Raw genomic sequence first — 17,310 nt, 5'->3', positions numbered from 1 at the left:
GCCTGAATATGTGCTTACATGGGCAGGCTCCTGTGTGTATTTAGTTTACAGGGCCTACATGGGCAGGCTCCTGTGTGTATTTAGTTTGCAGGGCCTGAATATGTGCTTAGGTTACAGGGCCTGAATATGTGCTTAGGTTACAGGGCCTGAATATGTGCTTAGGTTACAGGGCCTGAATATGTGCTTAGGTTACAGGGCCTGAATATGTGCTTAGGTTACAGGGCCTGAATATGTGCTTACATGGGTAGGCTCCTGTGTGTATTTAGTTTACAGGGCCTGAATATGTGCTTAGTTTACAGGGCCTGAATATGTGCTTAGTTTACAGGGCCTGAATATGTGCTTAGTTTACTGGGCCTGAATATGTGCTTAGGTTACAGGGCCTGAATATGTGCTTAGGTTACAGGGCCTGAATATGTGCTTACATGGGCAGGCTCCTGTGTGTATTTAGTTTACAGGGCCTGAATATGTGCATTTAGTTTACAGGGCCTGAATATGTGCTTAGTTTACAGGGCCTGAATATGTGCTTACATGGGCAGGCTCCTGTGTATATTTAGTTTCCTGGGCCTGAATATGTGCTTAGTTTACTGGGCCTGAATATGTGCTTAGTTTACAGGGCCTGAATATGTGCTTACATGGGCAGGCTCCTGTGTGTGTTTAGTTTACAGGGCCTGAATATGTGCTTAGTTTACAGGGCCTGAATATGTGCTTACATGGGCAGGCTCCTGTGTGTATTTAGTTTACAGGGCCTGAATATGTGCTTAGTTTACAGGGCCTGAATATGTGCTTAGTTTACTGGGCCTGAATATGTGCTTAGTTTACTGGGCCTGAATATGTGCTTAGTTTACAGGGCCTGAATATGTCCTTACATGGGCAGGCTCCTGTGTGTATTTAGTTTACAGGGCCTGAATATGTGCTTAGTTTACAGGGCCTGAATATGTGCTTAGTTTACAGGGCCTGAATATGTGCTTACATGGGCAGGCTCCTGTGTGTATTTAGTTTACAGGGCCTGAATATGTCCTTAGTTTACAGGGCCTGAATATGTGCTTACATGGGCAGGCTCCTGTGTGTATTTAGTTTACAGGGCCTGAATATGTGCTTAAATGGGCAGGCTCCTGTGTGTATTTAATTTACAGGGCCTGAATATGTGCTTAGTTTACAGGGCCTGAATATGTGCTTAGTTTACAGGGCCTGAATATGTGCTTACATGGGTAGGCTCCTGTGTATTTAGTTTACAGGGCCTGAATATGTGCTTAGTTTACAGGGCCTGAATATGTGCTTACATGGGCAGGCTCCTGTATGTATTTAGTTTACAGGGCCTGAATATGTGCTTAGTTTACAGGGCCTGAATATGTGCCTAGTTTACAGGGCCTGAATATGTGCTTAGTTTACAGGGTCTCAATATGTGCTTACATGGCAGGGTCCTGTGTGTATTTAGTTTACAGGGCCTGAATATGTGCTTAGTTTATAGGGCCTGAATATGTGCTTTCATGGGCAGGCTCCTGTGTGTATTTAGTTTACAGGGCCTGGATATGTGCTTACATGGGCAGGCTCCTGTGTGTATTTAGCTTACAGGGCCTGAATATGTGCTTAGTTTACAGGGCCTGAATATGTGCTTAGTTTACAGGGCCTGATTATGTGCTTAGTTTACAGGGTCTGAATATGTGCTTACATGGGCAGGCTGCTGTGTGTATTTAGTTTACAGGGCCTGAATATGTGCTTAGTTTACAGGGCCTGAATATGTGCTTAGTTTACAGGGCCTGAATATGTGCTTAGTTTACAGGGCCTGAATATGTGCTTCCATGGGCAGGCTCCTGTGTGTATTTAGTTTACAGGGCCTGAATATGTGCTTACATGGGCAGGCTCCTGTGTGTATTTAGTTTACAGGGCCTGAATATGTGCTTGGTTTACAGGGCCTGAATATGTGCTGGTTTACAGGGCCTGAATATGTGCTTAGTTTACAGGGCCTGAAAATGTGCTTACATGGGCAGGATCCTGTGTGTATTTAGTTTACAGGGCCTGAAAATGTGCTTACATGGGCAGGATCCTGTGTGTATTTAGTTTACAGGGCCTGAATATGTGCTTACATGGGCAGGATCCTGTGTGTATTTAGTTTACAGGGCCTGAATATGTGCTTAGTTTACAGGGCCTGAATATGTGCTTACATGGGCAGGCTCCTGTGTGTATTTAGTTTACAGGGCCTGAATATGTGCTTAGTTTACAGGGCCTGAATATGTGCTTACATGGGCAGGCTCCTGTGTGTATTTAGTTTACAGGGCCTGAATATGTGCTTAGTTTACAGGGCCTGAATATGTGCTTACATGGGCAGGCTCCTGTGTGTATTTAGTTTACAGGGCCTGAATATGTGCTTAGTTTACAGGGCCTGAATATGTGCTTAGTTTACAGGGCCTGAATATGTGCTTACATGGGCAGGCTCCTGTGTGTATTTAGTTTACAGGGCCTGAATATGTGCTTAGTTTACAGGGCCTGAATATGTGCTTACATGGGCAGGCTCCTGTGTGTATTTAGTTTACAGGGCCTGAATATGTGCTTAGTTTACAGGGCCTGAATATGTGCTTAGTTTACAGGGCCTGAATATGTGCTTACATGGGCAGGCTCCTGTGTGTATTTAGTTTACAGGGCCTGAATATGTGCTTAGTTTACAGGGCCTGAATATGTGCTTACATGGGCAGGCTCCTGTGTGTATTTAGTTTACAGGGCCTGAATATGTGCTTAGTTTACAGGGCCTGAATATGTGCTTACATGGGCAGGCTCCTGTATGTATTTAGTTTACAGGGCCTGAATATGTGCTTTCATGGGCAGGCTCCTGTGTGTATTTAGTTTACAGGGCCTGGATATGTGCTTACATGGGCAGGCTCCTGTGTGTATTTAGCTTACAGGGCCTGAATATGTGCTTAGTTTACAGGGCCTGAATATGTGCTTAGTTTACAGGGCCTGATTATGTGCTTAGTTTACAGGGTCTGAATATGTGCTTCCATGGGCAGGCTCCTGTGTGTATTTAGTTTACAGGGCCTGGATATGTGCTTACATGGGCAGGCTCCTGTGTGTATTTAGTTTACAGGGCCTGAATATGTGCTTGGTTTACAGGGCCTGAATATGTGCTTAGTTTACAGGGCCTGAATATGTGCTTACATGGGCAGGATCCTGTGTGTATTTAGTTTACAGGGCCTGAATATGTGCTTACATGGGCAGGATCCTGTGTGTATTTAGTTTACAGGGCCTGAATATGTGCTTACATGGGCAGGATCCTGTGTGTATTTAGTTTACAGGGCCTGAATATGTGCTTAGTTTACAGGGCCTGAATATGTGCTTAGTTTACAGGGCCTGGAGATGTGCTTACATGGGCAGGCTCCTGTGTGTATTTAGTTTACAGGGCCTGAATATGTGCTTAGTTTACAGGGCCTGAATATGTGCTTAGTTTACAGGGCCTGAATATGTGCTTAGTTTACAGGGCCTGAATATGTGCTTACATGGGCAGGCTCCTGTGTGTATTTAGTTTACAGGGCCTGAATATGTGCTTAGTTTACAGGGCCTGAATATGTGCTTACATGGGCAGGCTCCTGTGTGTATTTAGTTTACAGGGCCTGAATATGTGCTTAGTTTACAGGGCCTGAATATGTGCTTAGTTTACAGGGCCTGAATATGTGCTTACATGGGCAGGCTCCTGTGTGTATTTAGGTTACAGGGCCTGAATATGTGCTTAGGTTACAGGGCCTGAATATGTGCTTAGTTTACAGGGCCTGAATATGTGCTTACATGGGCAGGCTCCTGTGTGTATTTAGTTTACAGGGCCTGAATATGTGCTTAGTTTACAGGGCCTGAATATGTGCTTACATGGGCAGGCTCCTGTGTGTATTTAGGTTACAGGGCCTGAATATGTGCTTAGGTTACAGGGCCTGAATATGTGCTTAGTTTACAGGGCCTGAATATGTGCTTACATGGGCAGGCTCCTGTGTGTATTTAGTTTACAGGGCCTGAATATGTGCTTAGTTTACAGGGCCTGAATATGTGCTTACATGGGTAGGCTCCTGTGTGTATTTAGTTTACAGGGCCTGAATATGTGCTTACATGGGCAGGCTCCTGTGTGTATTTAGTTTACAGGGCCTGAATATGTGCTTAGTTTACAGGGCCTGAATATGTGCTTAGTTTACAGGGCCTGAATATGTGCTTATATGGGCAGGCTCCTGTGTATATTTAGTTTACAGGGCCTGAATATGTGCTTAGTTTACAGGCCTGAATATGTGCTTACATGGGCAGGCTCCTGTGTGTATTTAGTTTACAGGGCCTGAATATGTGCTTAGTTTACAGGGCCTGAATATGTGCTTAGTTTACAGGGCCTGAATATGTGCTTACATGGGCAGGCTCCTGTGTGTATTTAGTTTACAGGGCCTGAATATGTGCATAGTTTACAGGGCCTGAATATGTGCTTAGTTTACAGGGCCTGAATATGTGCTTAGTTTACAGGGCCTGAATATGTGCTTAGTTTACAGGGCCTGAATATGTGCTTACATGGGCAGGCTCCTGTGTGTATTTAGTTTACAGGGCCTGAATATGTGCTTAGTTTACAGGCCTGAATATGTGCTTACATGGGCAGGCTCCTGCGTGTATTTAGTTTACAGGGCCTGAATATGTGCTTAGTTTACAGGGCCTGAATATGTGCTTACATGGGCAGGCTCCTGTGTTATTTAGTTTTCAGGGCCTGGAGATGTGCTTACATGGGCAGGCTCCTGGTGTATTTAGTTTACAGGGCCTGAATATGTGCTTACATGGGCAGGCTTTTGTGTGTATTTAGTTTTCAGGGCCTGGAGATGTGCTTACATGGGCAGGCTCCTGTGTGTATTTAGTTTACAGGGCCTGAATATGTGCTTAGTTTACAGGGCCTGAATATGTGCTTAGTTTACAGGGCCTGAATATGTGCTTAGTTTACAGGGTCTGAATGTGTGCTTAGTTTACAGGGTCTGAATGTGTGCTTACATGGGCAGGCTCCTGTGTGTATTTAGTTTACAGGGCCTGAATATGTGCTTAGTTTACAGGGCCTGAATATGTGCTTACATGGGCAGGCTCCTGTGTGTATTTAGTTTACAGGGCCTGAATATGTGCTTAGTTTACAGGGCCTGAATATGTGCTTACATGGGCAGGCTCCTGTGTGTATTTGGTTTACAGGGCCTGAATATGTGCTTAGTTTAGAGGGCCTGAATATGTGCTTACATGGGCAGGCTCCTGTGTGTATTTAGTTTACAGGGCCTGAATATGTGCTTAGTTTACAGGGCCTGAATATGTGCTTACATGGGCAGGCTCTTGTGTGTATTTAGTTTATAGGGCCTGGATATGTGCTTACATGGGCAGGCTCCTGTGTGTATTTAGTTTACAGGGCCTGAATATGTGCTTAGTTTACAGGGCCTGAATATGTGCTTAGTTTACAGGGCCTGAATATGTGCTTACATGGGTAGGCTCCTGTGTGTATTTAGTTTACAGGGCCTGAATATGTGCGTAGTTTACAGGGTCTGAATATGTGCTTACATGGGCAGGCTCCTGTGTGTATTTAGTTTACAGGGCCTGAATATATGCTTACTTGGGCAGGCTCCTGTGTGTGCTGAGTTCTCAGGGCCTGAGTGTGTGCTCAGTTCTCAGGGCCTCAGTGTGTGCTGAGTTCTCAGGGCCTGAGTGTGTGCTTAATTTGACAGGGCTTCTATGTGTGCTAACTTGGAGAGGGTCTGAATATGTGCTTAGTTTACAGGGCCTGAATATGTGCTTATTTTACAGGGTCTGAATATGTGCTTACATGGGTAGGCTCCTGTGTGTATTTAGTTTACAGGGCCTGAATATGTGCTTAGTTTACAGGGTCTGAATATGTGCTTAGTTTACAGGGCTGAATGTGTGCTTAGTTTAGCGGGCCTGAATATGTGCTTACTTGTGCAGGCTCCTATGTGCGCTAACTTGGACCGGGCTCGCATGTGCTTGCTTTACAGGGCTTGAATATATGCTTACTTTGACAGGGCTCCTATGTGCTAACTTAGACATAGCTTTTATATGGGCTTAGTTTGGCAGGGCTTTTATGTGTTCTTCTTTGGTCAGGGCTCCTATGTGTGCTTAGTTTGACAGGACTCTGTGTTTACTTGGACAGGGCTTGTATGTGTTCACTTTACAGGGCCTGAATATGTGCTTAATTTGACAGGGCTCTTCTGTGTGTGTCCTTTGACAGGGCTCCAATGTGTGCTTCGTTTCACAGGACTCCTATACGTGCTTCCTTATACAGGTCTCCCATCCGTGCTTATTTTGACAGGGCTCGTATGTGTTTACAGAGCCTGAATATGCGCTTAATTTGATAGGGCTTCTGTGTGTGCTTACTTTACAGGGCTTGTATATGGTTGCTTGGGCAGGGTTTCTATGTGTTCTTACTTTGACAGGGTTCTCATGTGTGCTTAGTTTGACAGAATTCCTACGTGTGCTTACTTGGACAGGCCTCCTACGTGCTTACCGGTGGAGGTGCCCTGCCCTGGCACATAATCAGGTTTAGGTAGAACAGCTGTAAACTTTGTGTTTGATCTCTTTTCCGTGGGATTTTGGGTATTGATGTGTGGGGATATCTCCTAGCTCTCTAGTAAACACTTGTCGATGTCCTCCCATTGTGTCATAAGTCCCTGAGGCCGATATCCGTCTCTGCAGCCACAGATGCTACTGCTTTTTCCGGAATCCACTGTTCGAAGTTGAAGACCAACGGCTGCAAGACTTGTTCAAGCATCCTCTTTTGTATAGTGTTTCAAGTAAGGTTTGCCGTCAGCCAGAGAGCGTGTGACTGTTTGTCTGTCTGTCAGAGTTTGCATCCATCGCCCGCGGCTTGCATCAATCTGCGCGAGTGCGTGTGCTGACTGTTTCTAACCTTGTGTGTATGACTGTTGCCTTTCAGGTTTTCCAATTCATTTTTACATTTAGAATTAAAAATCCCCAGCCAGGGCTTTTGTTTTCCCCCTCCCGGCTGGGCTTTTTTTCCCCTCTGTCCCGGCCGGTCTGCGATTTAGGGCGCAGACTGTCCAGGGCCCGGGCTTTTCGTCAGGCAGGAGGATTTTTTCGAGGCTCTCAGGAACCGCGTTCCTGAGCAGCCCCGAGACCTGTGGCGTAAGGAAGCGGTCAAAGCGACGGTGAGTCGTTTACAAGGTGTAAGAATTGCACATGGCGGATGAGTGTTACGCCTTGGCTTCACCTTACTTGAAAAAAGTCACGAACCCCTGGGAAGGGTTCAAATAAAGTGTCGTGCTCCTGCTCGGGGCAGTTGGAGTCATTCTGTGCCTTCTTTGGGGGTGAGGAAAAAGGCTGAGGGGGGAGGGGATGGGGACTCGGGGGCTCCCATGTCATTTGGGGCACCCCAAGGTCCCGAGGAGAGGGAGCCACGCTGCGGTGAAGGAGCAGATGAGTGGGGAATTGGGGGGTCTTGCCGAGTGCCCTCCCCCAGAGGACACAAGGGTGCCAGATCCTTCACAGGGATGGCTGGGTGTAGAAGACAGGTATTTTTTTATATTTATACGTTTCCTAACTATAGCTTAAATAAATGTTGTATTGGTTTTATTTGGTTAGAGAAGGGTTTTTTAATAAACTAAATATAAAATAAGTGTAATAAAAAAATAAAATTATATAAATATTAAGTATAAACAAATACAAGTAATAAATTCATATTAAATGTATAATATTAATAATGCAAATATAATGTATAATGTATGAATATAAATTATAAATATGGGAATAGAAATATTAAAATATTTTTTATAGTTTAACTATTTTATTGGTTTTATTTGGTAAAGGCAGTGATGTTACTAAATCTGTCCAGAAGTTCTGATTATTATTATTACTCATTTTCTGACAGAAAACATTCTCATTTTGCCTTTCCCACATTGTTTTCAGGTGCTGCCCCAGATGGACATCTGTAATCTCAGACAGCGATTCCCTAGGACGAAGGAGAGCCTTTGCCTCACCTGGACAGCTCAGGTTGATGCGACAGAATTGGAGCGGCCTAACAAACGTACGATCGGCCGCGTTCCGGAGCACCTCGAAACCTTTCCGTATCACGCGTTGGGCGTCCCTCTGTGCAAAGTCAAGCGGTAAAGGATTGAATAACTGACAAGCGGTGTCTGGGATTCAAATGGTTCTGTTAAAATTAAGCAAAGAACGCAATAAGAAAAATTATCATCCTTTTAATGTCTGAAATAGTTTGGAATAAAAATGCTGGGAAAAGGCATTTTTGTATTTGAATTGGTGTCACCTGGATATAACCCCACAGCGAGCAATCAGAGCAGAAATGCGAAAGCCGGGATTCTGCGACTCCTGCAGAGGACTTAATTTTCTTTTCCTCCTCTCTTTTAGGACAGGAAAAATCATTACAGTCCTCTCATCTTTGCCAAAAGACGTGGCGTTTCAGCAGCCAAAGCCAAGAGGCTTCAGCACCAGGGGTCTGCGCTGGAGGGCTCCTGGTCCTGCCCGTACTGTGGGGTAAGTCAGAGAGATGCTGGGTTCCTCTTTTCCTCCCTGCTGGGAGTGGCCGCCTAGGGAATCTGGGATCCGGGTGAAACGCCAGCTCTCCTGGCGTTCAGGGACGCAAGGTCCGAAGGACTACGTTTACCCGTGGCCTTGCAGGTCAGCAGGAGCAAGAGGAAACGGGGCACCAGAGCCGCGTCCTCCCTCGGAGGACAGAGAGTCCGGGCCAAGGCGAGACCGCCACGAGCGCTCGGACGAGCATTCCAGGGAACGGGGTGCTCGGAATTGCAGGCGCTGCCGGAACCATTGCTTTAGGTCTGCTCCGTCTGTGTCCGCGACCAGCGGGATTTGTGCTGGAGAGAGAGGTGCCGTCAAGAACAAAAGGCGGAGTAAATGCTCTCCGGGGATGCGCAGTAAAGGACCGAATAGCACGGAAGGAGAGTATTTATCAACTCTATCGCTATTTCTTCCAAAATTAGGACGGAGCAACGATGGGGGTGGTTAGGTTTGGCGCAGGCCTGTTATTCTTTGTGCAATTTTTAATTGTTGTACAATTCACCGTCCAGTATCTTTCTAAAAAAAGCCATGGGAGTCGGGTTGTTGTACGGTTGCTGGACAGACTTACGAGCTTACTATTTTCTGTTCTTCAGGTTTGCAGTTTATTATGAGGGTGTGGGTGTAAGAAAGAGTGTGGAGCATGGAGAGTAAGAGATAAGGGGGTGAGAGAGAGAGATTAGAAATCGGAGGTAAGAGGTAAGAGAGAGCAATTTTCCATTCACAATACAATAAGTATTCTTCTATAATGAATATTCTAATTTTCCAATAACCAATCTAATACAATATACTAATTTCCTCATATTTGCACGCAATCTATAGAAACTACCAAATTACTATGTTTTATGGCTTTCTTATCTGTAACCCTTATCTTTAGACCTTTGCTGCCAGGCTTAGGACAAAATGTCTGTTAGTTCTTTGGTATTTGTGGCATTTAGTATTGTCTAAACAAAGAAGGCTCAAACCTCAACCTGACTGTTTTCAGCATCTATATAAAAATAGGCTAACATCTCAATTTCATCTGTTGTTTCAGAACTACTTGCTAGGCACTTAGAAAATTTCTCTATTCCCTCCCCAAGAAAAGCCGTCAGAAATTTGGATCCAAGTTCTAACTCTTAACCTATTCACTGCAAAAATTTGCCAAAGGCGGAGGACCGGGGCGACGACTGGCCCCAGGAAAGGTTACTTATTAATACCGCGTCAGATTTCCCTCAGCGACCGTCAGCCCTGAGCGGCCGTGAGTTTGCGTTCTTCTCACCGGACAACCGGAAATAATTTCAGTATCATTAGAAATTTTAGAAAAATCCAGCTAAAATTGTCAAGTCTTCCCCCCTTTAAGTTAACCCAGTTTTGCCCAGTTAGGAGCTACACAGAAGTGAGGCAGGGGAAAGCATCAGGGAACAGCTGTAAGTTCAAAGGCAAAAAGAGAAGACATATCGGCAAAGGGAAGCAAAGGGGAAAGGCTTCAGAAAGCATTTCTGTGGTCTAATTAATAATTATTTCTGATTGCCCAGTGAGAATACGGAATCACAGTCATTCAGGCCTGACGGTCCCCTGCACGCAGCGAGAGCTCAGCACGCATCTGCAGAGGCGAGGCCAGTGCCTGAAAGAAGAAAAAAACAGAAGAAAAAGGTGACTTATTTTACTTTAAAGTTCTTTCAGGGTCTTAAAGCCCAAGAAACATTTCCTCTCGATTTCGGTCGGGTGAATATATCTGTTCCGTATCGTTGGTAATTTTAAAAACTGCTGTTGTTTCTGCTTGTTCGGTTAGATATATTAGTAAAAGGGCTGTTATTCCTACCCCCATATCTCTGCCTCAGAGTCCTTGACTCAAACGTTTATAATACTTGGGGGGAGTGGAATTCAGGTCTCTGTATCAAAGGAAAACTTCTGCCTTGATTGGCAGACACCCGTCCTTCAAACCAGGACACAAGCGATGTGGGTTTCATTTCAGAGAGAAATAGAGCCCTGTTTGTGTCCAGGGCCCTGTGCCTGAAAATTGGCTTATTTGAGTTAAAATTCCAAACAGTGCAGGCTCTCTCGCAGATGCATACTGGCACCACGTAGAATCCTGGCTGTTCTTTGAGTGCCAAAAGCCTCCTCTAAATAGACATTACCATACAGGTTAAGTGAGTTTCATTTCACAGAGAGAGCTAGAGCCCTGTTTGCGTGCAGGGCCCGGTGCCTGAGACCGGGCTCTGTCTGCTTAAAGTACAAACAAATCAGGACTACTCCAAAACTCCAGCTGCCACCATTTAGAACACTGGCTACCTTTGCATTGACAAATACTTCCCCCTAACTGCTATTAGGACTCTGGGAGGGTGAATGTTTTTGTCAAAAGGAAAAGGACCAATGTTTGCGTCCATGGCCCTGGGCCTGAGACTCTGCTTCTACCAGCTAAAATTCCAAACATTCAAGAATATCTCGCAAATGCAGACTGGCACCACTTGGGACCCGGGCTGTTCTTTGGGTGCCAAAAGCCTCCTCTAAATAGACATTACCGTACGGGTTAAGTGAGTTTCATTTCAGAGAGAGCTAGAGCCCTGTTTGAGTGCAGTGCCCTGTGCCTGAGAATGGGCTGTGTATGCTTAAAGTAGGAACAAATCAGGATTTCTCCAAAACCCCAGCTGCCACCGCTTGGAATGCTGGCTACCTTTGGAGTGAAAAATACTTCCCCCTAACTGCTATTAGGAAACTGGGAGGGTGAGAGTTTTTTTCAAAAGAAAAAGGGCCAATGTTCGTATCCGTGGCCCCTTGCCTGAGAATTGGCTTATTTGAGCTAAAATTCCAAACAGTGCAAGATCTCTCTCTGATGCAGACTGGCACCACTTAGAGCCCTGGCTGTTCTTTGAGTGCCATTCGCCTCCTCTAAATAGACATTACCATACAGGTTAAGTGAGTTTCATTTCAGAGAGAGCTAGAGCCCTGTTTGTGTGCAGGGCCTGGTGTCTGAGATTGGGCTCTGTCTGCTTTAAGTAGGAACAAATCAGGACTGCTCCAAAACCCCAGCTCCCACCACTTTGATCACTGGCTACCTTTGCAGTGACAAATACTTTCTCCTAACTGCTATTAGGAAACTGGGAGGGTGGGTGTTTTTTTCCAAAAGGAAAAGGGGAAATGTTCGTATTCATTGCTTTGTGTCTGGGATTCTGCTTCTGCCAGCTGCAATTACAAACTGTGCAGGATATCTTGCAGATGCCAACTGGCACCACTACAAGCCCTGGCTGTTCTTTGATTGACAAAAGCCTCCTCTAAATAGACATTACCATACAGGTTAAGTGAGTTTCATTTCAGAGAGAGCTAGAGCCCTGTTTGTGTCCAGGGCTCTGTGCCTGCTAATGGGCTCTGCCTTCTTAGAGCAGGAACAATTCAGAAGTTCTCCAAAGCTCCAGCCTCCTTGACTTAGAACGCTGGCTGACATTGGGGTGACAGATACTTCCTCTAAGCTGCTATTAGGAAACTGGGAGGATGGGTGTTTTTTTCAAAAGGAAAAGGGCCAATGTTCATGTCCATGGCCCTGTGCCTGAGAATTGGCTTATTGGAGCTAAAATTCCAAAGAGTGCAAGATATCTCTCTGATGCAGACTGGCACCACTTAGAGCTCTGGATGTTCTTTGAGTACCATTAGCCTCCTCTAAATAGACATTACAGTACATGTGAAGTGAGTTTCATTTCAGAGGGAAATAGAGCCCTGTTTGTGTCCAGGGCCATGTGCCTGAAATTTGGCTTCTTTGAACTAGAATTCCAAAGAGTGCAGGATATTTTGCAGATGCATACTGGCACCACATAGAATCCTGGCTGTTCCTTGAGTGCCAAAAGCCTCCTCTAAATAGACATTACCATCCGGGTTAAGTGAGTTTCATTTCAGAGAGAGCTAGAGCCCTGTTTGTGTGCAGGCCCTGTGCCTGAGAATGGGCTGTGTCTGCTTAAAGTAGGAACAAATCAGGATTTTTCCAAAACCCCAGCTGCCACCACTTTGATCGCTGGCTACCCTTGCAGTGACAAATACTTTCTCCTAACTGCTATTAGGAAACTGGGAGGGTGGGTGTTTTTTCAAAAGGAAAAGGGCAAATGTTCTTGTTCACGGCCCTGTGCCTGAGACTTGGCTTCTGCCAGCTAAAATTCCAAACAGTGCTGGATATTTAGCAGATGCATACTGGCATCACAAAGAACCCTGGCTGTCCTTTGTGTGCCAAAAGCCTCCTCTAAATAGACATTACAGTACATGTGAAGCGAGTTTCATTTCAGAGAGAAATAGAACCCTGTTTCAGTGCAGGGCCCTGTGCCTGAGAATGGGCTCTGTCTGCTTAAAGGAGGAACAAATCAGGACCACTCCAAAATTTCAGCTGCCGCCATTTAGAACACTGGCTACCTTTGCATTGACAAATACTTCCCCCTAACTGCTATTAGGACTCTGGGAGGGTGAATGTTTTTGTCAAAAGGAAAAGGGCCAATGTTTGCGTCCATGGCCCTGTGCCTGAGACTCTGCTTCTACCAGCTAAAATTCCAAACATTCAAGAATGTGTCGCAAATGCAAACTGGCACCACTTAGAGCCCTGACTGTTCTTTGAGTGCCAAAAGCCTCCTCTAAATAGACATTACAGTACATGTGAAGCGAGTTTCATTTCAGAGGGAAATAGAGCCCTGTTTGTGTCCAGGGCCATGTGCCTGAAATTTGGCTTCTTTGAGCTAGAATTCCAAAGAGTGCAGGATATCTTGCAGATGCATACTGGCACCACATAGAATCCTGGCTGTTCCTTGAGTGCCAAAAGCCTCCTCTAAATAGACATTACCATACAGGTTAAGTGAGTTTCATTTCAGAGAGAGCTAGAGCCCTGTTTGTGTGCAGGGCCTGGTGTCTGAGATTGGGCGCTGTCTGCTTTAAGTAGGAACAAATCAGGATTTCTCCAAAACCCCAGCTGCCACCACTTGGAACGCTGGCTACCTTTGGAGTGACAAATACTTCTTCTAAACTGCTATTAGCAAACTAGGAGGGTGAGTGTTTTTTCCAAAAGGAAAAGGGGCAAATGTTCGTATTCATTGCTTTGTGTCTGGGATTCTGCTTCTGCCAGCTGCAATTACAAACTGTGCAGGATATCTTGCAGATGCCAACTGGCACCACTACAAGCCCTGGCTGTTCTTTGATTGACAAAAGCCTCCTCTAAATAGACATTACCATACAGGTTAAGTGAGTTTCATTTCAGAGAGAGCTAGAGCCCTGTTTGTGTCCAGGGCTCTGTGCCTGCTAATGGGCTCTGCCTTCTTAGAGCAGGAACAATTCAGAAGTTCTCCAAAGCTCCAGCCTCCTTGACTTAGAACGCTGGCTGACATTGTGGTGACAGATACTTCCTCTAAGCTGCTATTAGGAAATTGGGAGGATGGGTGTTTTTTTTCAAAAGGAAAAGGGCCAATGTTCATGTCCATGGCCCTGTGCCTGAGAATTGGCTTATTGGAGCTAAAATTCCAAAGAGTGCAAGATATCTCTCTGATGCAGACTGGCACCACTTAGAGCCCTGGATGTTCTTTGAGTACCATTAGCCTCCTCTAAATAGACATTACAGTACATGTGAAGTGAGTTTCATTTCAGAGGGAAATAGAGCCCTGTTTGTGTCCAGGGCCATGTGCCTGAGAATGGGCTCTGTCTGCTTAAAGGAGGAACAAATCAGGACTGCTCCAAAACTCCAGCTGCCACCATTTAGAACACTGGCTACCCTTGCAGTGACAAATACTTCCCCCTAACTGCTATTAGGACTCTGGGAGGGTGAATGTTTTTGTCAAAAGGAAAAGGGCCAATGTTTGCGTCCATGGCCCTGTGCCTGAGACTCTGCTTCTACCAGCTAAAATTCCAAACATTCAAGAATATCTCTCAAATGCAAACTGGCACCACTTGGGACCCTTGCTGTTCATTGAGTGCGAAAAGCCACCTCGAAATAGACATTACTGTACAGGTTAAGGGTGTTTCATTTCAGAGAGAAATAGAGCCCTGTTTGCGTCCAGGGCCATGTGCCGGAATATTGGCTTAATTGATCTAAAATTACAGACAGTGCAGGATATCTGGCAGATGCATACTGGCACCACATAGAATCCTGGCTGTTCTTTAAGTGCCAAAAGCCTCCTCTAAATAGACATTACCATACAGGTTAAGTGAGTTTCATTTCAGCGAGGGCTAGAGCCCTGTTTGTTTGCAGGGCCCTGTGCCTGACAATGGGCTCTGTCTGCTTAAAGGAGGAACAAATCAGGACTGCTCCAAAACTCCAGCTGCCACCATTTAGAACACTGGCTACCTTTGCATTGACAAATACTTCCCCCTAACTGCTATTAGGACTCTGGGAGGGTGAATGTTTTTCAAAAGGAAAAGGGCCAATGTTTGCGTCCATGGCCCTGTGCCTGAGACTCTGCTTCTACCAGCTAAAATTCCAAACATTCAAGAATATCTCGCAAATGCGAACTGGCACCACTTGGGACCTTGGCTGTTCTTTGAGTGCCAAAAGCCTCCTCTACATAGACATTACAATCCAGGCTAAGTGATTCTCATTCCAGAAAGGAATAGAGCCCTGCTTTTGTCCAGGGCCCTGTGTCTGAGAATGGGCTGTGTCTGCTTAAAGTAGGAACAAATCAGGATTTCTCCAAAACCCCAGCTGCCACCACTTGGAACGCTGGCTACCCTTTGCAGTGACAAATACTTACCCCTAACTGCTATTAGGACTCTGGGAGGTTGAATGTTTTTGTCAAAAGGAAAAGGGCCAATGTTTGCGTCCATGGCCCTGGTCCTGAGACTCTGTTTCTACCAGCTAAAATTCCAAACATTCAAGAATATCTCGCAAATGGAGACTGGCACCACTTGGAGACCCGGCTGTTCTTTGAGTGCCAAAAGCCTCCTCTAAATAGACATTACCGTACGGGTTAAGTGAGTTTCATTTCAGAGAGAGCTAGAGCCCTGTTTGAGTGCAGTGCCCTGTGCCTGAGAATGGGCTGTGTCTGCTTAAAGTAGGAACAAATCAGGATTTCTCCAAAACCCCAGCTGCCACCACTTTGATCGCTGGCTACCCTTGCAGTGACAAATACTTTCTCCTAACTGCTATTAGGAAACTGGGAGGGTGGGTGTTTTTGTCAAAAGGAAAAGGGCAAATGTTCTTGTTCACGGCCCTGTGCCTGAGACTTGGCTTCTGCCAGCTAAAATTCCAAACAGTGCTGGATATTTAGCAGATGCATACTGGCACCACATAGAATCCTGGCTGTTCCTTGAGTGCCAAAAGCCTCCTCTAAATAGACATTACCATACAGGTTAAGTGAGTTTCATTTCAGAGAGAGATAGAGCCCTGTTTATGTGCAGGGCCCTGTGCCTGACAATGGGCTCTGTCTGCTTAAAGGAGGAACAAATCAGGACTGCTCCAAAACTCTAGCTGCCACCATTTAGAACACTGGCTACCTTTGCAGTGACAAATACTTCCCCCTAACTGCTATTAGGACTCTGGGAGGGTGAATGTTTTTGTCAAAAGGAAAGGGGCAATGTTTGCGTCCATGGCCCTGTTCCTGAGACTCTGCTTCTACCAGCTAAAATTCCAAACATTCAAGAATATCTCGCAAATGCGAACTGGCACCACTTGGGACCCTGGCTGTTCTTTGAGTGCCAAAAGCCTCCTCTAAATAGAAATTACAATCCAGGCGAAGTGATTCACATTTCAGAAAGGAATAGAGCCCTGTTTATGTCCAGGGCCATGTGCCTGAAATTTGGCTTCTTTGAGCTAGATTCCAGACATTGCAGGATATTGCAGATGCATACTGGCACCACATAGAATCCTGGCTGTTCCTTGAGTGCCAAAAGCCTCCTCTAAATAGACATTACCATACAGGTTAAGTGAGTTTCATTTCAGAGAGAGCTAGAGCCCTGTTTGTGTGCAGTGCCCTGTGCCTGATAATGGGCTGTGTCTGCTTATAGTACAAACAAATCAGGACTACTCCAAAACTCCAGCTGCCACCATTTAGAACACTGGTTACCTTTGCAGTGACAAATACTTCCCCCTAACTGCTATTAGGACTCTGGGAGGGTGAATGTTTTTGTCAAAAGGAAAAGGGCCAATGTTTGTGTCCATGGCCCTGTTCCTGAGACTCTGCTTCTACCAGCTAAAATTCCAAACATTCAAGAATATCTCGCAAATGCAGACTGGCACCACTTGGGACCCTGGCTGTTCTTTGAGTGCCAAAAGCCTCCTCTAAATAGACATTACAGTACATGTGAAGTGAGTTTCATTTCAGAGAGAAATAGAGCCCTGTTTGTGTGCAGGGCCCTGCGTCTAAGAATGGGATGTATCTGCTTTAAGTGGGAACAAATCAGGACTTTCCAAAACCCCAGCTGCCACCAGTTTGATTGCTGGCTACCTTTGCAGTGACAAATACTTCCTCTGAACTGCTATTAGGAAACTGGGAGGGTGCGTGTTTTATTTCAAAAGGAAAAGGGCCAATGTTCTTATTCACAGCCTGTGCCTAAGACTTGGCTTCTGCCAGCTAAAATTCCAAACAGTGCTGGATGTTTAGCAGATGCATAGTGGCATCACAAAGAACCCTGGCTGTCCTTTGTGTGCCAAAAGCCTCCTCTAAATAGACATTTCAGTACATGTGAAGTGAGTTTCATTTCAGAGAGAAATAGAACCCTGTTTGTGTGCAGGGCCCGGTGTCTGAGAATGGGCTCTGTCTGGTTTAAGTAGGAACAAATCAGGATTTTGGCAAAACTCCAGCTTCCAGCACTTAGAACGCTGGCTAACTTTGGAGTGAC

At 45.5% G+C, this 17,310-nt stretch overlaps 1 long non-coding RNA gene across 2 annotated transcripts; it reads left to right on the top strand.

Annotated features, from left to right (window-relative positions):
- Positions 1-6,515: 6,515 nt before the first annotated feature.
- On the top strand, positions 6,516-9,591 carry LOC130266315 (uncharacterized). Of its 2 annotated transcripts, XR_008842822.1 has the most exons (4): positions 6,516-6,782; positions 7,915-8,032; positions 8,374-8,499; positions 9,135-9,591. It is a non-coding gene; the product is annotated as an uncharacterized LOC130266315 (long non-coding RNA). The 2 variants fall into 2 exon arrangements; XR_008842821.1 differs by lacking the exon at positions 6,516-6,782 and having other exon boundaries at positions 7,829-8,032.
- The last annotated feature ends 7,719 nt before the right edge of the window (positions 9,592-17,310 follow it).

Source organism: Oenanthe melanoleuca, unplaced genomic scaffold, assembly GCF_029582105.1.
Source record: "Oenanthe melanoleuca isolate GR-GAL-2019-014 unplaced genomic scaffold, OMel1.0 S013, whole genome shotgun sequence".
Lineage (NCBI taxonomy): Eukaryota > Metazoa > Chordata > Aves > Passeriformes > Muscicapidae > Oenanthe > Oenanthe melanoleuca.
This window is presented reverse-complemented; position numbering and strand designations above follow the sequence as displayed.